Source organism: Chlorocebus sabaeus, chromosome 21, assembly GCF_047675955.1.
Source record: "Chlorocebus sabaeus isolate Y175 chromosome 21, mChlSab1.0.hap1, whole genome shotgun sequence".
Classification (NCBI taxonomy): domain Eukaryota; kingdom Metazoa; phylum Chordata; class Mammalia; order Primates; family Cercopithecidae; genus Chlorocebus; species Chlorocebus sabaeus.
In genome coordinates, this window is record NC_132924.1 from 3,963,023 (window position 1) to 3,988,416 (window position 25,394).

The window sequence follows — 25,394 nt, forward strand, 5'->3', positions numbered from 1 at the left end:
ATGAGGCCACGGGGAGTCGGGAGGAGAGCGTGGCGGAGCTGCCGAAAGGCAAGAGGAGCTCTGGCCTGGGGAGGCCGCGGTCAGGCGAGAGCTGGGCGTGGACAGTCCACTGTGAGGCAGAGGCTGGGCCCGTGCAGGCCTTCGCGAGGCAGGAGGCTGGGCCTGGCGAGGCCGACTGGAGGTCAAGTCCTGGGCCTGAGGAGGTCGCCCAGAGGCGTCATCGGGGCTGGGCCTCAAGAGGCCAGTGGCAGGCCGGAGGAGCTGGGCCTGGAGAGGCTGACCTGAGGAAGTCTGGCAGCTGGAGAGGGCGTGGAGAGGCAGGAGCTGGGCCGGCGGAGGCCGACTGGGCGACGAGTTGGGCCTGCAGGGGCCGCCGGGAGCGGGAGCGAGCCCTGGATAGGCCGAGTCGAGGCCAGCGTGGGCCTGCAGAGGCCGCCGGGAGGAGGAGCGGGCACTGGAGAGGCTGACCTGAGGAAGTCTGGCAGCTGGAGAGGCCGAGGAAAGGCAGGAGCTGGGCCGGCGGAAGGCGACTGGGCGACGAGCACGGCCTGCAGGGGCCGCCGGGAGCAGGAGCGAGCCCTGGAGAGGCCGAGTCGAGGACAGCCTGGGTCTGCAGAGTCCGCCGGGAGGAGGAGCTGGGCCTGGAGAGGCTGTCTGAAGGAAGTCTGGGGCATGGAGACGCCATTGGAGGGCAGGAGCCGGGCCCGGAGAGGCCACCGTGGGGCCCGGCTTCAGGACGTTTGGGGCCTACAAAGGCCGCGGAGAGGGAGCTGGGCCGGAGCCGAGTCCAAAGAGGTTGTCGTGAGGCCGGAGATCGGCCCGCGGCCGCAGCAGGAGCAGAACGAGCTGGGCCTGGACACGAGGCCGGGAGGCCGCAACTGGGCCTGGAGAGGCCGGACTGAGGAAGTTCGGGGCCTGGAGAGGCCGCCGAAAGGCAAAGGCTGGGCCTGGAGAGGCCGTTCCCCGTGACGAATGAGTTGGGCCTAATGAGGCCACGGGGAGTCGGGAGGAGAGCGTGGCGGAGCTGCCGAAAGGCAAGAGGAGCTCTGGCCTGGGGAGGCCGCGGTCAGGCGAGAGCTGGGCGTGGACAGTCCACTGTGAGGCAGAGGCTGGGCCCGTGCAGGCCTTCGCGAGGCAGGAGGCTGGGCCTGGCGAGGCCGACTGGAGGTCAAGTCCTGGGCCTGAGGAGGTCGCCCAGAGGCATCATCGGGGCTGGGCCTCAAGAGGCCAGTGGCAGGCCGGAGGAGCTGGGCCTGGAGAGGCTGACCTGAGGAAGTCTGGCAGCTGGAGAGGGCGTGGAGAGGCAGGAGCTGGGCCGGCGGAGGCCGACTGGGCGACGAGTTGGGCCTGCAGGGGCCGCCGGGAGCGGGAGCGAGCCCTGGATAGGCCGAGTCGAGGCCAGCGTGGGCCTGCAGAGGCCGCCGGGAGGAGGAGCGGGCACTGGAGAGGCTGACCTGAGGAAGTCTGGCAGCTGGAGAGGCCGAGGAGAGGCAGGAGCTGGGCCGGCGGAAGGCGACTGGGCGACGAGCACGGCCTGCAGGGGCCGCCGGGAGCAGGAGCGAGCCCTGGAGAGGCCGAGTCGAGGACAGCCTGGGTCTGCAGAGTCCGCCGGGAGGAGGAGCTGGGCCTGGAGAGGCTGTCTGAAGGAAGTCTGGGGCATGGAGACGCCATTGGAGGGCAGGAGCCGGGCCCGGAGAGGCCACCGTGGGGCCCGGCTTCAGGACGTTTGGGGCCTACAAAGGCCACGGAGAGGGAGCTGGGCCGGAGCCGAGTCCAAAGAGGTTCTCGTGAGGCCGGAGATCGGCCCGCGGCCGCAGCAGGAGCAGAACGAGCTGGGCCTGGACACGAGGCCGGGAGGCCGCAACTGGGCCTGGAGAGGCCGGACTGAGGAAGTTCGGAGCCTGGAGAGGCCGCCGAAAGGCAAAGGCTGGGCCTGGAGAGGCCGTTCCCCGTGACGAATGAGTTGGGCCTAATGAGGCCACGGGGAGTCGGGAGGAGAGCGTGGCGGAGCCGCCGAAAGGCAAGAGGAGCTCTGGCCTGGGGAGGCCGCGGTCAGGCGAGAGCTGGGCGTGGACAGTCCACTGTGAGGCAGAGGCTGGGCCCGTGCAGGCCTTCGCGAGGCAGGAGGCTGGGCCTGGCGAGGCCGACTGGAGGTCAAGTCCTGGGCCTGAGGAGGTCGCCCAGAGGCGTCATCGGGGCTGCGCCTCAAGAGGCCAGTGGCAGGCCGGAGGAGCTGGGCCTGGAGAGGCTGACCTGAGGAAGTCTGGCAGCTGGAGAGGGCGTGGAGAGGCAGGAGCTGGGCCGGCGGGGGCCGACTGGGCGACGAGTTGGGCCTGCAGGGGCCGCCGGGAGCGGGAGCGAGCCCTGGATAGGCCGAGTCGAGGCCAGCGGGGGCCTGCAGAGGCCGCCGGGAGGAGGAGCGGGCACTGGAGAGGCTGACCTGAGGAAGTCTGGCAGCTGGAGAGGCCGAGGAGAGGCAGGAGCTGGGCCGGCGGAAGGCGACTGGGCGACGAGCACGGCCTGCAGGGGCCGCCGGGAGCAGGAGCGAGCCCTGGAGAGGCCGAGTCGAGGACAGCCTGGGTCTGCAGAGTCCGCCGGGAGGAGGAGCTGGGCCTGGAGAGGCTGTCTGAAGGAAGTCTAGGGCATGGAGACGCCACTGGAGGGCAGGAGCCGGGCCCGGAGAGGCCACCGTGGGGCCCGGCTTCAGGACGTTTGGGGCCTACAAAGGCCGCGGAGAGGGAGCTGGGCCGGAGCCGAGTCCAAAGAGGTTGTCGTGAGGCCGGAGATCGGCCCGCGGCCGCAGCAGGAGCAGAACGAGCTGGGCCTGGACACGAGGCCGGGAGGCCGCAACTGGGCCTGGAGAGGCCGGACTGAGGAAGTTCGGGGCCTGGAGAGGCCGCCGAAAGGCAAAGGCTGGGCCTGGAGAGGCTGTTCCCCGTGACGAATGAGTTGGGCCTAATGAGGCCACGGGGAGTCGGGAGGAGAGCGTGGCGGAGCCGCCGAAAGGCAAGAGGAGCTCTGGCCTGGGGAGGCCGCGGTCAGGCGAGAGCTGGGCGTGGACAGTCCACTGTGAGGCAGAGGCTGGGCCCGTGCAGGCCTTCGCGAGGCAGGAGGCTGGGCCTGGCGAGGCCGACTGGAGGTCAAGTCCTGGGCCTGAGGAGGTCGCCCAGAGGCGTCATCGGGGCTGGGCCTCAAGAGGCCAGTGGCAGGCCGGAGGAGCTGGGCCTGGAGAGGCTGACCTGAGGAAGTCTGGCAGCTGGAGAGGGCGTGGAGAGGCAGGAGCTGGGCCGGCGGAGGCCGACTGGGCGACGAGTTGGGCCTGCAGGGGCCGCCGGGAGCGGGAGCGAGCCCTGGATAGGCCGAGTCGAGGCCAGCGTGGGCCTGCAGAGGCCGCCGGGAGGAGGAGCGGGCACTGGAGAGGCTGACCTGAGGAAGTCTGGCAGCTGGAGAGGCCGAGGAGAGGCAGGAGCTGGGCCGGCGGAAGGCGACTGGGCGACGAGCACGGCCTGCAGGGGCCGCCGGGAGCAGGAGCGAGCCCTGGAGAGGCCGAGTCGAGGACAGCCTGGGTCTGCAGAGTCCGCCGGGAGGAGGAGCTGGGCCTGGAGAGGCTGTCTGAAGGAAGTCTGGGGCATGGAGACGCCATTGGAGGGCAGGAGCCGGGCCCGGAGAGGCCACCGTGGGGCCCGGCTTCAGGACGTTTGGGGCCTACAAAGGCCGCGGAGAGGGAGCTGGGCCGGAGCCGAGTCCAAAGAGGTTGTCGTGAGGCCGGAGATCGGCCCGCGGCCGCAGCAGGAGCAGAACGAGCTGGGCCTGGACACGAGGCCGGGAGGCCGCAACTGGGCCTGTAGAGGCCGGACTGAGGAAGTTCGGGGCCTGGAGAGGCCGCCGAAAGGCAAAGGCTGGGCCTGGAGAGGCCGTTCCCCGTGACGAATGAGTTGGGCCTAATGAGGCCACGGGGAGTCGGGAGGAGAGCGTGGCGGAGCTGCCGAAAGGCAAGAGGAGCTCTGGCCTGGGGAGGCCGCGGTCAGGCGAGAGCTGGGCGTGGACAGTCCACTGTGAGGCAGAGGCTGGGCCCGTGCAGGCCTTCGCGAGGCAGGAGGCTGGGCCTGGCGAGGCCGACTGGAGGTCAAGTCCTGGGCCTGAGGAGGTCGCCCAGAGGCGTCATCGGGGCTGCGCCTCAAGAGGCCAGTGGCAGGCCGGAGGAGCTGGGCCTGGAGAGGCTGACCTGAGGAAGTCTGGCAGCTGGAGAGGGCGTGGAGAGGCAGGAGCTGGGCCGGTGGGGGCCGACTGGGCGACGAGTTGGGCCTGCAGGGGCCGCCGGGAGCGGGAGCGAGCCCTGGATAGGCCGAGTCGAGGCCAGCGTGGGCCTGCAGAGGCCGCCGGGAGGAGGAGCGGGCACTGGAGAGGCTGACCTGAGGAAGTCTGGCAGCTGGAGAGGCCGAGGAGAGGCAGGAGCTGGGCCGGCGGAAGGCGACTGGGCGACGAGCACGGCCTGCAGGGGCCGCCGGGAGCAGGAGCGAGCCCTGGAGAGGCCGAGTCGAGGACAGCCTGGGTCTGCAGAGTCCGCCGGGAGGAGGAGCTGGGCCTGGAGAGGCTGTCTGAAGGAAGTCTGGGGCATGGAGACGCCACTGGAGGGCAGGAGCCGGGCCCGGAGAGGCCACCGTGGGGCCCGGCTTCAGGACGTTTGGGGCCTACAAAGGCCGCGGAGAGGGAGCTGGCCCGGAGCCGAGTCCAAAGAGGTTGTCGTGAGGCCGGAGATCGGCCCGCGGCCGCAGCAGGAGCAGAACGAGCTGGGCCTGGACACGAGGCCGGGAGGCCGCAACTGGGCCTGGAGAGGCCGGACTGAGGAAGTTCGGGGCCTGGAGAGGCCGCCGAAAGGCAAAGGCTGGGCCTGGAGAGGCCGTTCCCCGTGACGAATGAGTTGGGCCTAATGAGGCCACGGGGAGTCGGGAGGAGAGCGTGGCGGAGCCGCCGAAAGGCAAGAGGAGCTCTGGCCTGGGGAGGCCGCGGTCAGGCGAGAGCTGGGCGTGGACAGTCCACTGTGAGGCAGAGGCTGGGCCCGTGCAGGCCTTCGCGAGGCAGGAGGCTGGGCCTGGCGAGGCCGACTGGAGGTCAAGTCCTGGGCCTGAGGAGGTCGCCCAGAGGCGTCATCGGGGCTGGGCCTCAAGAGGCCAGTGGCAGGCCGGAGGAGCTGGGCCTGGAGAGGCTGACCTGAGGAAGTCTGGCAGCTGGAGAGGGCGTGGAGAGGCAGGAGCTGGGCCGGCGGAGGCCGACTGGGCGACGAGTTGGGCCTGCAGGGGCCGCCGGGAGCGGGAGCGAGCCCTGGATAGGCCGAGTCGAGGCCAGCGTGGGCCTGCAGAGGCCGCCGGGAGGAGGAGCGGGCACTGGAGAGGCTGACCTGAGGAAGTCTGGCAGCTGGAGAGGCCGAGGAGAGGCAGGAGCTGGGCCGGCGGAAGGCGACTGGGCGACGAGCACGGCCTGCAGGGGCCGCCGGGAGCAGGAGCGAGCCCTGGAGAGGCCGAGTCGAGGACAGCCTGGGTCTGCAGAGTCCGCCGGGAGGAGGAGCTGGGCCTGGAGAGGCTGTCTGAAGGAAGTCTGGGGCATGGAGACGCCACTGGAGGGCAGGAGCCGGGCCCGGAGAGGCCACCGTGGGGCCCGGCTTCAGGACGTTTGGGGCCTACAAAGGCCGCGGAGAGGGAGCTGGGCCGGAGCCGAGTCCAAAGAGGTTGTCGTGAGGCCGGAGATCGGCCCGCGGCCGCAGCAGGAGCAGAACGAGCTGGGCCTGGACACGAGGCCGGGAGGCCGCAACTGGGCCTGGAGAGGCCGGACTGAGGAAGTTCGGGGCCTGGAGAGGCCGCCGAAAGGCAAAGGCTGGGCCTGGAGAGGCCGTTCCCCGTGACGAATGAGTTGGGCCTAATGAGGCCACGGGGAGTCGGGAGGAGAGCGTGGCGGAGCTGCCGAAAGGCAAGAGGAGCTCTGGCCTGGGGAGGCCGCGGTCAGGCGAGAGCTGGGCGTGGACAGTCCACTGTGAGGCAGAGGCTGGGCCCGTGCAGGCCTTCGCGAGGCAGGAGGCTGGGCCTGGCGAGGCCGACTGGAGGTCAAGTCCTGGGCCTGAGGAGGTCGCCCAGAGGCGTCATCGGGGCTGGGCCTCAAGAGGCCAGTGGCAGGCCGGAGGAGCTGGGCCTGGAGAGGCTGACCTGAGGAAGTCTGGCAGCTGGAGAGGGCGTGGAGAGGCAGGAGCTGGGCCGGCGGAGGCCGACTGGGCGACGAGTTGGGCCTGCAGGGGCCGCCGGGAGCGGGAGCGAGCCCTGGATAGGCCGAGTCGAGGCCAGCGTGGGCCTGCAGAGGCCGCCGGGAGGAGGAGCGGGCACTGGAGAGGCTGACCTGAGGAAGTCTGGCAGCTGGAGAGGCCGAGGAGAGGCAGGAGCTGGGCCGGCGGAAGGCGACTGGGCGACGAGCACGGCCTGCAGGGGCCGCCGGGAGCAGGAGCGAGCCCTGGAGAGGCCGAGTCGAGGACAGCCTGGGTCTGCAGAGTCCGCCGGGAGGAGGAGCTGGGCCTGGAGAGGCTGTCTGAAGGAAGTCTGGGGCATGGAGACGCCATTGGAGGGCAGGAGCCGGGCCCGGAGAGGCCACCGTGGGGCCCGGCTTCAGGACGTTTGGGGCCTACAAAGGCCGCGGAGAGGGAGCTGGGCCGGAGCCGAGTCCAAAGAGGTTGTCGTGAGGCCGGAGATCGGCCCGCGGCCGCAGCAGGAGCAGAACGAGCTGGGCCTGGACACGAGGCCGGGAGGCCGCAACTGGGCCTGGAGAGGCCGGACTGAGGAAGTTCGGGGCCTGGAGAGGCCGCCGAAAGGCAAAGGCTGGGCCTGGAGAGGCCGTTCCCCGTGACGAATGAGTTGGGCCTAATGAGGCCACGGGGAGTCGGGAGGAGAGCGTGGCGGAGCTGCCGAAAGGCAAGAGGAGCTCTGGCCTGGGGAGGCCGCGGTCAGGCGAGAGCTGGGCGTGGACAGTCCACTGTGAGGCAGAGGCTGGGCCCGTGCAGGCCTTCGCGAGGCAGGAGGCTGGGCCTGGCGAGGCCGACTGGAGGTCAAGTCCTGGGCCTGAGGAGGTCGCCCAGAGGCGTCATCGGGGCTGGGCCTCAAGAGGCCAGTGGCAGGCCGGAGGAGCTGGGCCTGGAGAGGCTGACCTGAGGAAGTCTGGCAGCTGGAGAGGGCGTGGAGAGGCAGGAGCTGGGCCGGCGGAGGCCGACTGGGCGACGAGTTGGGCCTGCAGGGGCCGCCGGGAGCGGGAGCGAGCCCTGGATAGGCCGAGTCGAGGCCAGCGTGGGCCTGCAGAGGCCGCCGGGAGGAGGAGCGGGCACTGGAGAGGCTGACCTGAGGAAGTCTGGCAGCTGGAGAGGCCGAGGGGAGGCAGGAGCTGGGCCGGCGGAAGGCGACTGGGCGACGAGCACGGCCTGCAGGGGCCGCCGGGATCAGGAGCGAGCCCTGGAGAGGCCGAGTCGAGGACAGCCTTGGTCTGCAGAGTCCGCCGGGAGGAGGAGCTGGGCCTGGAGAGGCTGTCTGAAGGAAGTCTGGGGCATGGAGACGCCATTGGAGGGCAGGAGCCGGGCCCGGAGAGGCCACCGTGGGGCCCGGCTTCAGGACGTTTGGGGCCTACAAAGGCCGCGGAGAGGGAGCTGGGCCGGAGCCGAGTCCAAAGAGGTTGTCGTGAGGCCGGAGATCGGCCCGCGGCCGCAGCAGGAGCAGAACGAGCTGGGCCTGGACACGAGGCCGGGAGGCCGCAACTGGGCCTGGAGAGGCCGGACTGAGGAAGTTCGGGGCCTGGAGAGGCCGCCGAAAGGCAAAGGCTGGGCCTGGAGAGGCCGTTCCCCGTGACGAATGAGTTGGGCCTAATGAGGCCACGGGGAGTCGGGAGGAGAGCGTGGCGGAGCTGCCGAAAGGCAAGAGGAGCTCTGGCCTGGGGAGGCCGCGGTCAGGCGAGAGCTGGGCGTGGACAGTCCACTGTGAGGCAGAGGCTGGGCCCGTGCAGGCCTTCGCGAGGCAGGAGGCTGGGCCTGGCGAGGCCGACTGGAGGTCAAGTCCTGGGCCTGAGGAGGTCGCCCAGAGGCGTCATCGGGGCTGGGCCTCAAGAGGCCAGTGGCAGGCCGGAGGAGCTGGGCCTGGAGAGGCTGACCTGAGGAAGTCTGGCAGCTGGAGAGGGCGTGGAGAGGCAGGAGCTGGGCCGGCGGAGGCCGACTGGGCGACGAGTTGGGCCTGCAGGGGCCGCCGGGAGCGGGAGCGAGCCCTGGATAGGCCGAGTCGAGGCCAGCGTGGGCCTGCAGAGGCCGCCGGGAGGAGGAGCGGGCACTGGAGAGGCTGACCTGAGGAAGTCTGGCAGCTGGAGAGGCCGAGGAGAGGCAGGAGCTGGGCCGGCGGAAGGCGACTGGGCGACGAGCACGGCCTGCAGGGGCCGCCGGGAGCAGGAGCGAGCCCTGGAGAGGCCGAGTCGAGGACAGCCTGGGTCTGCAGAGTCCGCCGGGAGGAGGAGCTGGGCCTGGAGAGGCTGTCTGAAGGAAGTCTGGGGCATGGAGACGCCATTGGAGGGCAGGAGCCGGGCCCGGAGAGGCCACCGTGGGGCCCGGCTTCAGGACGTTTGGGGCCTACAAAGGCCGCGGAGAGGGAGCTGGGCCGGAGCCGAGTCCAAAGAGGTTGTCGTGAGGCCGGAGATCGGCCCGCGGCCGCAGCAGGAGCAGAACGGGCTGGGCCTGGACACGAGGCCGGGAGGCCGCAACTGGGCCTGGAGAGGCCGGACTGAGGAAGTTCTGGGCCTGGAGAGGCCGCCGAAAGGCAAAGGCTGGGCCTGGAGAGGCCGTTCCCCGTGACGAATGAGTTGGGCCTAATGGGGCCACGGGGAGTCGGGAGAAGAGCGTGGCGGAGCCGCCGAAAGGCAAGAGGAGCTCTGGCCTGGGGAGGCCGCGGTCAGGCGAGAGCTGGGCGTGGACAGTCCACTGTGAGGCAGAGGCTGGGCCCGTGCAGGCCTTCGCGAGGCAGGAGGCTGGGCCTGGCGAGGCCGACTGGAGGTCAAGTCCTGGGCCTGAGGAGGTCGCCCAGAGGCGTCATCGGGGCTGGGCCTCAAGAGGCCAGTGGCAGGCCGGAGGAGCTGGGCCTGGAGAGGCTGACCTGAGGAAGTCTGGCAGCTGGAGAGGGCGTGGAGAGGCAGGAGCTGGGCCGGCGGAGGCCGACTGGGCGATGAGTTGGGCCTGCAGGGGCCGCCGGGAGCGGGAGCGAGCCCTGGATAGGCCGAGTCGAGGCCAGCGTGGGCCTGCAGAGGCCGCCGGGAGGAGGAGCGGGCACTGGAGAGGCTGACCTGAGGAAGTCTGGCAGCTGGAGAGGCCGAGGAGAGGCAGGAGCTGGGCCGGCGGAAGGCGACTGGGCGATGAGCACGGCCTGCAGGGGCCGCCGGGAGCAGGAGCGAGCCCTGGAGAGGCCGAGTCGAGGACGGCCTGGGTCTGCAGAGTCCGCCGGGAGGAGGAGCTGGGCCTGGAGAGGCTGTCTGAAGGAAGTCTGGGGCATGGAGACGCCATTGGAGGGCAGGAGCCGGGCCCGGAGAGGCCACCGTGGGGCCCGGCTTCAGGACGTTTGGGGCCTACAAAGGCCGCGGAGAGGGAGCTGGGCCGAGCCGAGTCCAAAGAGGTTGTCGTGAGGCCGGAGATCGGCCCGCGGCCGCAGCAGGAGCAGAACGAGCTGGGCCTGGACACGAGGCCGGGAGGCCGCAACTGGGCCTGGAGAGGCCGGACTGAGGAAGTTCGGGGCCTGGAGAGGCCGCCGAAAGGCAAAGGCTGGGCCTGGAGAGGCCGTTCCCCGTGATGAATGAGTTGGGCCTAATGAGGCCACGGGGAGTCGGGAGGAGAGCGTGGCGGAGCTGCCGAAAGGCAAGAGGAGCTCTGGCCTGGGGAGGCCGCGGTCAGGCGAGAGCTGGGCGTGGACAGTCCACTGTGAGGCAGAGGCTGGGCCCGTGCAGGCCTTCGCGAGGCAGGAGGCTGGGCCTGGCGAGGCCGACTGGAGGTCAAGTCCTGGGCCTGAGGAGGTCGCCCAGAGGCGTGATCGGGGCTGGGCCTCAAGAGGCCAGTGGCAGGCCAGAGGAGCTGGGCCTGGAGAGGCTGACCTGAGGAAGTCTGGCAGCTGGAGAGGGCGTGGAGAGGCAGGAGCTGGGCCGGCGGAGGCCGACTGGGCGACGAGTTGGGCCTGCAGGGGCCGCCGGGAGCGGGAGCGAGCCCTGGATAGGCCGAGTCGAGGACAGCCTGGGTCTGCAGAGTCCGCCGGGAGGAGGAGCTGGGCCTGGAGAGGCTGGCTCGAGGAAGTCTGGGGCATGGAGACGCCGTCGGAGGGCAGGAGCCGGGCCCGGAGAGGCCACCGTGTGGCCCAGCTTCAGGACGTTTGGGGCCTACAGAGGCCGCGGAGAGGGAGCTGGGCCGGAGCCGAGTCCAAAGAGGTTGTCGTGAGGCCGGAGATCGGCCTGCGGCCGCAGCCGGGAGCAAAACGAGCTGGGCCTGGACGCGAGGCCGGGAGGCCGCAACTGGGCCTGGAGAGGCCGGCCTGAGGAAGTTCGGGGCCTGGAGAGGCCGCCGAAAGGCAAAGGCTGGGCCTGGAAAGGCCGTTCCCCGTGACGAATGAGCTGGGCCTAATGAGGCCACTGGGAGTCAGGAGGAGAGCATGGCGGAGCTGCCGAAAGGCAAGAGGAGCTCTGGCCTGGGGAGGCCGCAGTCAGGCGAGAGCTGGGCGTGGACAGTCCACTGTGAGGCAGAGGCTGGGCCTGTGCAGGCCTTCGCGAGGCAGGAGGCTGGGCCTGGCGAGGCCGACTGGAGGTCAGGTCCTGGGCCTGAGGAGGTCGCCCAGAGGCGTGATCGGGGCTGGGCCTCAAGAGGCCAGTGGCAGGCCGGAGGAGCTGGGCCTGGAGAGGCTGACCTGAGGAAGTCTGGCAGCTGGAGAGGGCGAGGAGATGCAGGAGCTGGGCCGGCGGAGGCCGACTGGGCGACGAGTTGGGCCTGCAGGGGCCGCCGGGAGCAGGAGCGAGCCCTGGAGAGGCCGATTCGAGGCCAGCGTGGGCCTGCAGAGGCCGCCGGGAGGAGGAGCGGGGACTGGAGAGGCTGACCTGAGGAAGTCTGGCAGCTGGAGAGGCCGAGGAGAGGCAGGAGCTGGGCCGGCGGAAGCCGACTGGGCGACGAGCACGGCCTGCAGGGGCCGCCGGGAGCAGGAGCGAGCCCTGGAGAGGCCGAGTCGAGGCCAGCGTGGGCCTGCAGAGGCCGCCGGGAGGAGGAGCGGGGACTGGAGAGGCTGACCTGAGGAAGTCTGGCAGCTGGAGAGGCCGAGGAGAGGCACGAGCTGGGCCGGCGGAAGCCGACTGGGCGACGAGCACGGCCTGCAGGGGCCGCCGGGAGCAGGAGCGAGCCCTGGAGAGGCCGAGTCGAGGACAGCCTGGGTCTGCAGAGGCCGCCGGGAGGAGGAGCTGGGCCTGGAGAGGCTGGCTGGAGGAAGTCTGGGGCATGGAGACGCCGTCGGAGGGCAGGAGCCGGGCCCGGAGAGGCCACCGTGGGGCCCGGCTTCAGGACGTTTGGGGCCTACAGAGGCCGCGGAGAGGGAGCTGGGCCGGAGCCCAGTCCAAAGAGGTTGTCGTGAGGCCAGAGATCGGCCTGCGGCCGCAGCCGGCAGCACAACAAGCTGGGTCTGGACGCGAGGCCGGGAGGCCGCAACTGGGCCTGGAGAGGCCGGCCTGAGGACGTTCGGGACCTGGAGAGGCCGCCGAAAGGCAAGGGCTGGGCCTGGAAAGGAGGTTCCCCGTGACGAATGAGCTGGGCCTAATGAGGCCACTGGGAGTCAGGAGGAGAGCATGGCGGAGCTGCCAAAAGGCAAGAGGAGCTCTGGCCTGGGGAGGCCGCAGTCAGGCCAGAGCTGGGCGCGGACAGTCCACTGTGAGGCAGAGGCTGGGCCTGTGCAGGCCTTCGCGAGGCAGGAGGCTGGGCCTGGCGAGGCCGACTGGAGGTCAAGTCCTGGGCCTGAGGAGGTCGCCCAGAGGCGTGATCGGGGCTGAGCCTCAAGAGGCCAGTGGCAGGCCGGAGGAGCTGGGCCTGGAGAGGCTGACCTGAGGAAGTCTGGCAGCTGGAGAGGGCGAGGAGAGGCAGGAGCTGGGCCGGCGGAAGGCGACTGGGCGACGAGCACGGCCTGCAGGGGCCGCCGGGAGCAGGAGCGAGCCCTGGAGAGGCCGAGTCGAGGACAGCCTGGGTCTGCAGAGTCCGCCGGGAGGAGGAGCTGGGCCTGGAGAGGCTGTCTGAAGGAAGTCTGGGGCATGGAGACGCCATTGGAGGGCAGGAGCCGGGCCCGGAGAGGCCACCGTGGGTCCCGGCTTCAGGACGTTTGGGGCCTACAAAGGCCGCGGAGAGGGAGCTGGGCCGGAGCCGAGTCCAAAGACGTTGTCGTGAGGCTGGGGCTGGGCCTGCGGCCGCAGCTGGGAGTAGGAGGAGCTGGGCCTGGACGGGAGGCCGGTAGGCCGCAACTGTGCCTGGAGAGGCCGGTCTGAGGAAGTTCTGGGTAGCTTGACTTGTCAAGACTGCTGGGAGACAGGCAGATTTGTGGCCTGGGGAGGCTTCCGCGAGGCAAATGCTGTTTTCGGAGGATTCTGAGAGTCAGGGAGAAACTTGGCTTTTTATAGCGACCATGAGGGAATAGTTTGATTGCTCAGGCTGCCGGGAGGCCAAAGGTGTAAATCTTTAAGAAGTCTGTGGCCTACAGAGGCTGCCAGCAGCTCGGCAGGAGTTGGGCCAAAGGAAGTTGTTTTGAGGCAGGAAATGAGCCTGTAGATGCAGCCGGGAGAATGAACTCATCCCAGAGGTGCCGAATTGAGGACATTCTTGGCCTGGACAGGCTGCAAAAGGCAAAATCTGTGCCTGGAAAAGTCGCCATGGGGCATGAGCTTGGCCTAAGGAGGCCTTTGCAAGGCAGGAGATGGCCCTGTAGAAGCTGCCGAAAGGCAGGATCTTCACCTGAGGATGCCACAGTAAGACATGATCTGGGTCTGGAGGGACCACTGTGAGGCAGAGGCTGGCCTGTAGAGTCCGACAGTAGACAGAAGGTGGGCCTAAAAAGGCTGATTTGAGGAAGTTTTGGGCTTCAAGGGTCAGTCAGAAGGCAGGCACTGGGCCTGGATAGGGCCTGACAGGAGTTGGGCCTAAACAGACCAGTGTGAGGGAGGAGCTGTGCCTGTTGAGGCTGCTGGCAGGCAGTCAGAAACTTCGCCTGGGGCAGCTGCCATGAGGCAAGAGCTGGGCCTGGAGAGGCTGCCAAGATGCAGGAGCTGGGCCTGGAGAAGCCAGTGTGAGGCAAGAGACCAGCCTGCGGAGGCTGACTTGAGGAAGATTTTGGCCTGGACAGACTGTCGGGGGCAGGAGCTGGGCCTTTCGAGCCTGCTGGGAGGCAGGCAGGAACTTGGCCAAGGACGAACTCCGTTAAGTAAAAGCTGAGCCTGGAGAGGCCATGGTCACGCAGGAGCTGGACCTATTTAAGCTGCTGGGAGGCAGGTTGTGCTAGAGAACGTGATGTGAGAAAGCTTTAGGCCTATAAAGGCTGCCAGGAGCTGGGCGAGAGCTGAGCTGAAAGAGGTTATTGTGATGTAGGAGATGGGCCTGGAGATGCAGCTGGGAGGAAGAGCTGAGCTTGGAGAGGCCCACTTGAGGAAGTTCTGGGCCTGGAGATGCCGCCAACAGGCAAAAGCTGAGCCAGAATGGCCGCTGTGAGGCATGAGCTTGCTCTAGAGAGGTCATTGAGAGGCAGGAGCTGGGCCTGTAGAGGCTGCTGAAAGGCAGGAGCTTGGCCTAGGTGGCCAAGAAAGTCTCCTGAGAGGCAGAGGTTGACCCTACAGAGGCTGACGGGAGGCAAGAGTTGGGCCTGGGATGGCGGACCTGAGAAAGTTCTTGGTCTAGAGAAGTTGCCAGGATGCAGGAGCTGGGCCTGGAGAGGCCTGGAGAGGCCACCAAGGCATGAGCCGTGCCTAAAGAGGCCAATGTTGGGCAGGAGCTGTGACTGGAGAGGCTGACTTGAGGAAGTTTCGGGCATGGACAGCCTGTCGGGGGGCAGGACCTGGGCCTGGACAGGCCACAGTGAGGCATGAGCTGGGCCTAACGAGGTTAGTGTGAGGCAGGATCTGGGCCCGTCGAGGTGGCCGGGAGGCAGGTAGGAGCTTGTTTGGGGAATATGTCCGTGAGGCAAAAGCTGGGCCTGGAGAAGCCATTGTTACGTAGGAGCTGGGCCTGTCCAGGCCACTGGGAGGTAGAGGGTGGGCCTGGAAAGCTTGACTTGAGGCACTTTTGGGCCTTCAAAGGCCACCAGGAACTGGGCAGGAGCTGAGCCAAAAGAGGTTGTTCTGAGGCAGGAGTTGGGCCTCCAGCACAGCCAGAAGCAAAAGCGCAGCCTGTAGAGGTCACCTGGGGACAGCAGCTGCGCCTGGAGAGGCCAATGAAAGGCAGGAGCGGGGCCTTGAGAGGCCGACTTGTGGACATTTTGGGCCTGGATTTTGTGGCCTGGACTTAAGGACATTTGGGCCTCCTGCAAAGAGGCAGGAGCTGGGACTAAAGAGGCCATTGTAAGGCAGGAGCTGGGCCTGTACAGGCTGCCAGGAGTCAGAAGATGGGCCTCATGAGGCCACCGTAAAACAGGAGCTGGGTCTCGGAAGGTGGCCGTGAGGCAAAAGCTGGCCCTTGGGATGGCAATGAGAGGCAGAAGCTGGGTCTGGTGAGGTCGACTTGAGAAAGTTCTGGGCCTGGAGAGAAGACTGGGAGGCAGGAGCTGGCTCTAAAGAGGCCGTGGTAACGATGGAGCTGGGCCTGTGGAGGCTGTTGAGGCAGTAGCCTTATCTGCAGAGACTGCCGTGAGGTAGAGTACGGGCCTAAATAGACCATTGTGAGTCATGAGCTTGGTCTGTAGAGGCCGACTGGAGAAAGTTCGGGGCCTGGAGAGGCTGCAGAGGCTGCCGGGAGGCAAGACCTGGGCCAAAAGATTCAAGCATGTTACATTTATTAGGTACTTTATTTCCATTATTAAATTCGGATATACAGTAAAGTAATTATAGAACTCACCATAATGTAGAATCAGTGGGCATGTTAAGCTTGTTTTCCTGCGACTAGATGGTCCCATCTGAGCGTGACGGTAGAAAGTGACAGATCATTAGGCATTAGATTCTTATAGGGACAGCAAAACCTAGATGCCTCACATGCACGGTTCACAACAGGGTGCGTGCTCCTATGAGAATCTAATGCTGCTGCTGACCTGAGAGAAGGTGGAGCTCAGGCGGGAATGTGAGCAAAGGGGAGTGGCTGTAAATACAGATGAAGCTTCCCTCACTCGATACCACTCACCTCCTGTTGTGTGGCTCCTTACAGCTCTATGGCTCAGGGGTTGGGGACCCCCGCTCAAGTGCATCCAAAAGGACCCTTCCCACACCAGTCTTCATAGCGGTCAAGTGCAGCAACCACTTAGCTCCCAAGGCATGTGCCTCGTTGGCATTTCATCACAATCAACAGTAAGTGGTAGCTTGAGTCACTGTGAGGTCACTTACCGGAAATCACCAGCATCCCATTTCCCATTGGCAAGGAGCTCAGCACTGTCCCTTGGACAATCAAACCTATGCCCAAATCCCATCTGTGTGGGTTTATCTCCTGGGACCCTTCCGAGCATACTAGTCAGAGTCCAATCAGGAGACATAAACCACTCAAAAGTTTAAAGTGGTCAAATTTAATCCAGAGAATTATTCATTGTAACAGGGGAACAGCATAATGAGAGATTGGCTAGCACAAAGTAAAGAGAACTCTAGAGAAATCAGGACTAGCCCAGGCCAGGCATGGTGGCTCATACCCAAAATTCCAGCAATTTGAGAAGCTAACGCAGGAGGACTGCTTAAGGCCAGGAGCTAGAGACCGGTCTGGACAACACAGTGAGTCCCTGTCTCTATCCAAAACAAGAAAAAACTTAGCTGGGAGTGGTGGTGCACACTTCTAGTCTTAGCTACTCAGGAAGCTGAAGTTTGAGCCTGGGAGATCAAGGCTGCAGTGAGTCATGATTATGCCACTACAGTCAAGCCTGGGTAACAGAGCAAGACCCTGTCTCAAAGAACAAAACAACAACAACCATTCACAGACAGAAAAGAAATAGAGCTAATAAGCTAAAGAAAGATGTAGAAATATGACAAGTAAAGTAATATGAGGTCTTTTACCAATTTAAAATGAACAAAAAATGACATTAAATTTTAATACCCTGTACTGGCAAAGATGCAGTGAAATGGGCACTTTCTTATACTATGACGGGTGTTTAAATTGTATATAAGCCTTCCAGGGTAAAGCTTGACAATTTTTTAAAATAATAGAGACAGGGTCTCACCATACTGCCATACTGCCTCCTCCAACTCTTGGCATCAAGCAATCCTCCTGTCTTAGCCTCCCAAAGTGCTGAGATTATAGCTGGGAGGCACCCAAAACCTTGTCAATTTACATCAAGGGTAATGAGAATGTCCATTCACCATGACTCACAGTAATCTTACTTCTGCAAATACCTTGGGGAGACAATTCAATCTAAACAAAGGTCGTCTGTACAAACACAGTGAAAATCTGGGAGTAACGGAAGACAGAGTGGTTAAGTGAAATAAGAAACAGTTGTAAGAAATTAAACCATGGTATTAACAGGCAACTGGTAAAAGCTCAGTTGATGTTAGCTGCTACTTTTTTGTTGTTTTGAGACAGTGTCTCACTCTGTCACCCAGGCTGGAGTGCAGAGGCCTGATCATGACTCACTGCAGTCTCAGCCTCCCTGGGCTCAAGCGATCCTCCCACCTCAGCCTCCCAAGTAGCTGGGACTACAGGAACATGCCACCACACTAGGCTAATTCATGTATTTTTCTGTAGGGATGGTGACTCCCTTTGTTTCCAAGGCCTGTCTCAAACTCTTGGCCTTAAGCCATCCTCTTGCCTCAGCCTCCCAAAGTGCTGTGATTACTGGTGTAAGCCACCACACCTGGCCAGCTGCTACTTTTATCAATATTATCATTACTCCACTCAGTTAAAAATTATTATTTTCAAGGCTATGTAATACTATGTGTCCTACAGCATAATTGTAAAAACATATACAGTCGTCCCTTGGTATACAGACAGAATTAGTTCCAGCCCCCCATCTCTGCATATACCAAAATCCATGCTTACTCACGTTTCGCCGTCACCCCTCTGGAACCCATGTATAGGAAAATTCCAAATATGAGTTGGGCATAGTGGCAAGCACCTATAGTCTCAGCCACGTGGGAGGCTGAGATGGCAGGATTGCTTGAGCCTGGGAGGTTGAGGCTGCAGTCAACTGTGATAGCACTACTACAGTCCAGACTGGACAACAGAACGAGACTCTGTCTCAGGAAAAAACAAAATAAAACAAAACAGGTTAGAAATTGTAATGAGGCCTGTTGGGCAAAATTCCATATAAACAAAGTATAAATTAATAAAGCAAATGGCGATAAATTAGTATGACTGACTTTCTCGAGTTTCTGACAATAAAGGTAAGAAAAATGCAAAACACAGAGACAGAGGGTAAAAGAAATTAAGAAAGCATTCAACATGTTTAAGAGGAAGACACTGGCCATGTTTGTGCAGCAGCAGTATGTCATGATATGACATACCTTGGAGAGAAGTTCACAGATGAGGAAGTTCATAAAAATGATCAGAGAAGCAAAATACTGATAGCAATACTCAAGTAAACCACAAAATTTCCATAACTCATGTCAGCGAAGTGGGAATATTGTACAGTGTGTGTTGACGTTCCTATACAACACTGCTTATTTGCCTTATGTTTTTGTTTGCAAGCAATGTATATACTAAAAGTTCTTCTTGCCGTCAAAAGAATATGTGTAAGTCATTTGAACATATTCTTCTGTTTTTCTATTTTTATCTTCCTGCCATCATCCTACAGCCTTACTTTAGAAATGTTTTATTTGTTTAGAAAATTGAACAAGTGCTCATTGTGGCAGCTCATACCTCTAGGATGGGAGGCAGGGGTGAAAGGGTTACTTAAGGCCAGGAGTTTGACACCAGCCAGGCCAACAAAGTGAGACCCCATGTCCACAAAACAATTTAAAAATTAGTCAAGTGTCGTCATGTATACCTATAGTCCCAGCTACTCAGGAGGCTCAGGCAGGAGGATCCTTAGCCCAGGAGTTCAAGACTGCAGTGAGTTGTCATAGTACTACTATACTCCAGCCTGGGTGACAGGGTGAGACCTCATCTCCTAAAATAAAACACAAAGAAAAAAAATAGTTCAAGTAGCAAGTTGTATGTGGCTTATTCTGAATATTTCTAAACTAGAAGTTCTCAATCTTTTGGGGTCTAGGATGTCTTTACATTTTTTAACTTTATTAAAGACCTCTAAGACTATTTCTTTATATAAACAATTATATTAAAACTAGAAAATAAGACAAAATTTGGCCGGGCGCGGTGGCTCAAGCCTGTAATCCCAGCACTTTGGGAGGCTGAGACGGGCGGATCACGAGGTCAGGAGATCGAGACCATCCTGGCTAACATGGTGAAACCCCGTCTCTACTAAAAAAATACAAAAAACTAGCCGGGCGTGGTGGCGGCGCCTGTAGTCCCAGCTACTCGGGAGGCTGAGGCAGGAGAATGGCGTAAACCCAGGAGGCGGAGCTTGCAGTGAGCTGAGATCCGGCCACTGCACTCCAGCCTGGGCGACAGAGCCAGACTCCGTCTCAAAAAAAAAAAAAAAAAAAAAAAAAAAAGAAAATAAGACAAAATTTTAAAAATATTCATCACATATTAATAAAATCATTACAGGTTGATACAAGATTCTTAAAATATTTAACATTCATTACATATTAATAATAAAACCATTACATGTTGATATAATACTCGCTCTTTCGCCCAGGCTGGAGTGAAGTGGCGTAATCTCAGCTCACTGCAACCTCCGCCTCCCGGGCTCAAGCGTTTCTCCTACCTCAGCCTCCCAAGTAGCTGGGATTACAGGCGCCCACTACCATGCCTGGCTAATTATTGTATTTTGTCAGTAGAGACAGGGTGTAGCCATGTTGGCAAGGCTGGTCTTGAACTCCTGACCTCAGGTGATCCACCCGCCTGGGTCTCCTGAAGTGCTGGGATTACAAGCGTGAGCCACTGCGCCCACCCTGATGAATAAATGCTTAAAACACTGATTAGTCAGGCAACAACACTGGGCAGGGGTCTCCTCATTCCCAGCAACGCAAACCCTACCATACGGCTCACGGTTTGCAAGGGTTGCAGAGCTCAAAGGCTCTGACTTGAAATTTCATCATTTTATTTGTACTGTGAGACAGGTTCTGCTCTGTCACCCAGACTAGAGTGCAGCTGTGCAATTACAGCTCACTGCAGCCTCAACCTCCTGGCTTCAAGCCATCTTCCTGCCTCAGCTCCCCAGCAGCTGGTACTACAGTTGAGGGCCACCATGCCTGGCTATTTTTTAAATTTTTTTGTAGAGTGAGGGTCTTGTTATGTTGCCCAAGCTGGCCTCAAACTCCTGACCTCAAGAGATCTGCCCACCTCAGCCTCCTGAGTAGCTGAAACTACAAGTACACATCACCATGCCTAGCTACATGTATTTAATTTTGAAAAATATTTTTGTAAAGAGCAGATCTTGCTGTGTTGCCCAGGCTGGTCTTGAACTCCTGCCCTTAAAAGATACTCCCATCTCTGCTTCCCAAACAGCTGGGACTACAGACATGAGCCACTGCAATGAACTTGAAGAGATTTCTTTAATCTAGCATCCCGTACTTGCTAGGATTGGGAAAGGCAGTAGTGTTTTTTTTAATTACTTAACAATTCAGTAAGAATCAAACTCAACCTTGACCTCTGCCTTCTCTCACATCCAGTCTGTCAGGAAATCCTGTTGACTGTCTTCAACACACACTACAGATCCCCACCCAGCAACTCCCTGGCCTCCTCCCCTACTTCTCCCCTCTGACCACCTCTCAACACCACCATGACCCTGGTCAGGACCAAATTCATCTCCCACCTGGATGTTGCCATAACTTGGCCCCCATGCTTCTACCCAAATCTTCCCACAGTCCTTCTCAACTCAGCAGCCAGAGAATGCTTTTAAACCGGAAGACAGATCATGTCGCCTCTCTGCTTAGAACCCTACTGCAGTGCCCATCTGAGTCAGAGTCAAAGCCAAAGCCCCAGCAATAACCTCCCAGGGCTTACATGATCTGTACTGATCCCCACCCAGCAAATCCCTGGCCCCTTCCCCTAATTCTCTCCCTCTCTCCTTCTGCTTCACTGGCCTCCTTCCAGAGCCTCAGACACACCTCGGACGCTTTATTCTGTTGTTTCTGCCTACAATCCTCTTCCCTCAGCACCTTGGCCAGCTCCTTCCCCTCCTTCAAGTCTTTGCTCAATTTTCATTTAGAAGGCCACCCCTGACCATAATATTTAACATTGCCATCTGTCCCCATGCCCATCATGCTCATTTCTTCTTTACTTTCTGCCTTCTTTTTATCAAGATCTCACTGTCACCAAGGTTGGAGTGCACTGACACAATCACAGCTCACCGCAACCTCAAATTTCCACGCTCAAGCAATCCTCCCACCTCAGCCTCCCGAGTAGCTGGGACTACAGGTTCATGCCATCATGCCTGGCTCATTTTTTTAGTATTTTATTTTATTTTATTTTGAGACAGAGTTTCACTCTTCTTGCCCAGGCTGGAGTGCAATGGCGGAATCCCGGCTCACTGCCACCTCCACCTCCCAGATTCACGTGATTCTCCTGCCTCAGCCTCCCAAGTAGCTGGGATTACAGGTGGGTGCCACCATGCCCAGCTAATTTGTGTATTTTTAGTAGAGACAGGGTTTCGCAATGTGGCCAGGCTGCTCTCGAACTCCTGACCTCAGGTGATCTGCCCACTTCGGTCTCCCAAAGTGCTGAATTACAGGCGTGAGCCACTATGCCTGGCCAATTTTTTCATTTTTTGTAGAGACAGGGTCTTACTATGTTGCCCAGGCTGGTCTTGAACTCCTGGCCTCAAGTAGTCCTCCTGCCTAAATTACTAAAGTGCTGGGGTTACTGGCATGAGTCATCATGCCTGGCTTCATGTTCATTTCTTCTTGCTGCTGCAATGTAGTTTGCAGTTTTCTACATTCAGTGGCTTAAAACACCACAAATGTACCATCTTACAGTTCTGGGGGCCAGAAACACAAACTAGTTCTATTAAGGCTAAAGTCAAGGTGTCAGCAGGGCTGCATTCCTTCTGGAGACTCTGAAGTGTTCCCTTGGCTTTTTCACCTTCCAGAAGCCACTCCCATTCCTTGGATCATGGCCCCTGACTCCATCTTCAAAGCCAGAAGTGAAGCATCTTCAAATCTCCCTCTCTTACCTCTGCTTCCATCACCACATCTCCTGCTCCACTTCTGAATCTCCTACCCTCTTACAAAGACCCTGCAATTGCTGGGCATGGTGGCTCCCACCCATAATCCCAACACTTTGGGAGGTCAAGGCAGGAGGAACACTTGAGGCCCGAAGTTTGAAACTAGCATGAACAACATAGTGAGACCCACCTCTAGAAAAAAAAATAAATAAGTATTAGCCCGACATGGTGGTGTGTGCCTGTAGTCCCAGCTACTTGATAAGCTGAGGTGAGACAATCGATTTAGCCCAGGAGTTTGGGATCTGCCTGGGCGACATAAACTAAATCCCATCTCTACAAGGATGAGGTGGGAGCATCACTTGAGCCCAGGAATTTGTGGCCAGCCTGGGCAACACAACAAGACCCCATCTGGCCAACATGGCCAACCTGGCCAACATGGTGAAACTCCGACTACAAAAATGAGTTGGGCATGGGTGACATGCATGTGTAGTCCCAGCTACTTCGGAGGCTTAGGTGGGAGGATCGCTTGATCTCAGGAGGTCGAAGCTATAATAAGCTATGATACATCATCGCACCCCAGCCTGGATGACACAGGGAGATTCTGTCTCAAAAAAGAAAGAAAAGAAATATAGCACACCAGCCTGGGCAACAAAATAAGACCGTCTCTCTCAGAAAAAAAGAAAATAAACTGTTTCTCTGAGTTCTGGAAACTGTTCTAGCAAATTATTAAACCCAAGAAGAGAGTTATGGGAACCCCTGATTTGTAACAGGTTGGTCAAAAGTACAGGTGACAACCTAGGACTTGCCACTGGCATCTGAAGTGAGGACAGTCTCGTGGGACTGAGCCCCTAACTTGTGGAGTCTGTGCTAAGTCCAGGTAGTATCAGAGTAAAATCATGGGATACCCAGTTAATATCCAGAGCATTGGAGAATTTGGTGTAGAAACTCCATACATACATTCAGTTGGAAGTGTGTGAGTAGAGACAAACACGGGCTTTTCTGTCACCTGTCTACCTCCTTAACTGCATAGGAGAGGCAATACATGGTGCTCATGAACAAAGCAAGCATTCAAGTCCGACCAGACCCAACATTTGACTCAGTCTTAATATCCAGGTGAGCTTGAGCAAATCACTCATTATTCCTACATCTTCATCACTTCATTCATAAAATGGGGATAACTGTGGCACCTACCTGTGATTCTGTGAGAATTACTGAAATACTATGTTTGGTGTTACTGTGATCATTATACCTATTCCAAACTATCTGACAAGGACTGTGATGGATGATAACATCAAAAAATTAGAAACTGTAGTCAGGTCTCTCAGGCAAAATTCCATACAAGCAGAGTACTGTCTCTACAAAGCATTCCTGCCACACTTAATTCACCATTCCCTGAACAAAATGTGCCATCTTCATTGTCCAGGTCTGTACAGTGCTGGTTTTCCTGCCTGAGCAGCACACTTCATCCCATCCCAGCCCATTCTTCATCCCTCCACCTCCCCGCTTCCCTCCCCACTCTCATACAACTCTTCCTCATCTTTCAGGACTTGGCTTCAAGGGTCAACTTAATTGGAAGCTTCTCTCACTGTCCAAAAGAGCTTCCCACTGCACTTGATGCATGCACTATTATTTGATTTTTGAGTTACAGTCCAAGTCTTTTTGTACCTGAATAACATGTTGCCCAGTCAGTCTCTCTTCCTGGATTCAGAAGTCTTTCATGGTAGATCCAGCTGGAAGTGACAAAAAGACATTCTTTTGAAATAAAGGATGACACAGATAGACGGAAGTTCTTAAACGTCTTAAATGGTATGTGAAAATTAAACAAAATTCAAAGACTTGTGGGGAACACTTAGGAGGGAAAGTTACTGGGAATGTCATAAAGGGTTAATTTGTATTTTATTTTATTTTTTGAGACATTATTTTTATTTTATTTTTTATTTTCTGTCACCTAGGCTGGAGTGCAGTGGTGCAATTAGGGCTCGCTGCAGCCTCGACCACCTGGGCTCAAGTAATCTCACTTAATTTTTATTTGGTTTAAGAAATAAATCTTGGTTGAGGGTGGTGGCTTATGCCTGTAATCTCAGCACTTTGGGAGGCCGAGAGGTATATTACTTGAGGCCAGGAATTTGAGATCAGCCTGAGCAATATATTAAGACCCTGTCTCTACCAAAAAACAGAATGAATGTGTGGAAGACAATTTTTCCACAGACTGGGAGTGGAGGGAATAATTTCAGGATGATTCAAATGCATTACATATACTGTGCACTTTATTTCTATTATTACTACATTGTAATATATAATGAAATAATTCTACAACTCACTATAATGTAGACTCAGTGGGATCTCTGAGCTTGTTTTCCTGCAACGACACTGTCCATCTAGGATGATGGGAGATAGTGATAGAACATCAGGCACTAGATTCTCATAAGGAGTGCACAACCTAGATCCCTCACATGCACGCTTCACAACAGGGTTCGTGCTTCTATGAGAATCGAAAGCTGCTGCTCATCTGACAGGACATGGAGCTCAGGTGGTCATACAAGTCATAGGAGGGGCTAGAAATACAGATGAAGTTTCCCCTCACTTGCCTGCTGCTCACCTCCGGTTCTATGGCCCTGTGGTTGGAGACCGCTGCTCAAGTGCATTCGAAAGGATCCATCCCATGCCATTCTTCAGAGTCATCTTTAGTGCGGCAGTGGTCAACTGTAGCACCCCTAAGCTCGCAGGGCATACGCTTCACCTGGCATTTCACCACAATCAACAGTAAGTGGTAGCTTGAGTCATTGTGAGGTCACTTCCTGGAAATCACCAGCATCCTATATCCCATTAGGAAGGAGTTCAGCACTGCTCCTTGGATAACCAAACCTATTCCCAAATCCTATCTGTGTGGGTCTATCTCCTGGTACCCTTCCTAGCATCAATTCTGTATTTGTAGGAGTCCAATCAGGAGACACAAACAACTCAAAAGTTTAAAGTAGAATGAGCAAGGTGGATCACACCTGTAATCTCAGCACTTTGGGAGGCCAAGGTGGGTGGATTGCCTTGAGCTCAGGAGTTTGAGACCAGTATGGGAAACATGGCGAAATCCCATCTCTACAAAAAACACAAAAATTAGCTGTGTGGTGGCACTTACCTGTAATCCCAGCAACGTGGGAGGCTGAGGCAGGAGAATTGCTTGAGCTTGGCAGGTGGAGGCTGCGATGAGCAGAGGTTGTGCCACTGCACTCCAGCCTGGGTGACAGCGTGAGACCCGACATCAAAAAGAAAAAAATACATATATGTAAATTTAATATAAAAAGTATTAATTTTGGCCAGGCGAAATGGCTCATGCCTGTAATCCCAGCACTTTGGGAGGCCAAGGCAGGCGGATCACGTGAGGTCAGGAGTTCGAGACCAGCCTGACAAATGTGGAGAAACCTCGTCTCTACCAAAAATACAAAATTAGCTGGGCATGGTGGCACATGGCTGTCATCCCAGTTACTCAGGAGGCTGAGGCAGGAGAATCACTTGAACCCGGCAGGCGGAGGTTGCGGTGAGTCGAGATAGCACCATTGCACTCCAGCCTGGGCAACAAGAGTGAAACCCCATCTCAAAAGAAAAAAAGGTATTAATTTTAACAGAGGATCAGCATAATGAGGGACACACTAGCACAAAGTAAAGACATCTCTAGAGAATACAGAACTAGCAGAGGTCAGGCATTATGGCTCATGCCTGTAATCCCAGCAATTTCGGAAGCCTAGGCAGCAGGATCGCTTGAGGCCAGGAGTTGGAGACCAGTCAGAGCAACATAGTGAGACGCTGTGTCTACCAAAAAAAAGAACAATATTAGCCAGGTGTGGTGGTGGTGCACACCTGTAGTTCCAGCTACTTGGGAGTCTGGGGTGGGAGGATCCCTTGAGCCTGGGAAGTCTACACTACAGTGAGCCAAGATCATGCCACTGAACTCCAGCCTAGGTGACAGAGTAAGACCCTGTCTTAGAAAAAGAAAAGAAA

The 25,394-nt window shown here is 59.0% G+C and overlaps 1 long non-coding RNA gene across 8 annotated transcripts in view; it reads right to left on the minus strand.

The window, feature by feature from the left end:
* Window positions 1–12,300: 12,300 nt before the first annotated feature.
* Window positions 12,301–25,394, minus strand: part of LOC103226043 (uncharacterized) — a 47,418-nt gene continuing 34,324 nt past the window's right edge. For 3 of the 8 annotated variants that reach the window (XR_012090191.1, XR_012090194.1, XR_012090190.1), the window contains 5 exons: window positions 24,535–24,632; window positions 24,001–24,141; window positions 23,067–23,131; window positions 18,159–18,281; window positions 12,302–17,406 (listed from right to left, as the gene is read on the minus strand). This is a non-coding gene — a long non-coding RNA (uncharacterized lncRNA). Of the gene's footprint in view, window positions 17,407–18,158; window positions 18,282–23,066; window positions 23,132–23,989; window positions 24,218–24,534; window positions 25,206–25,394 lie in introns of all 8 variants that reach the window. The other 5 variants (XR_012090192.1, XR_012090195.1, XR_012090193.1 and 2 more) reach the window with 5 other exon arrangements.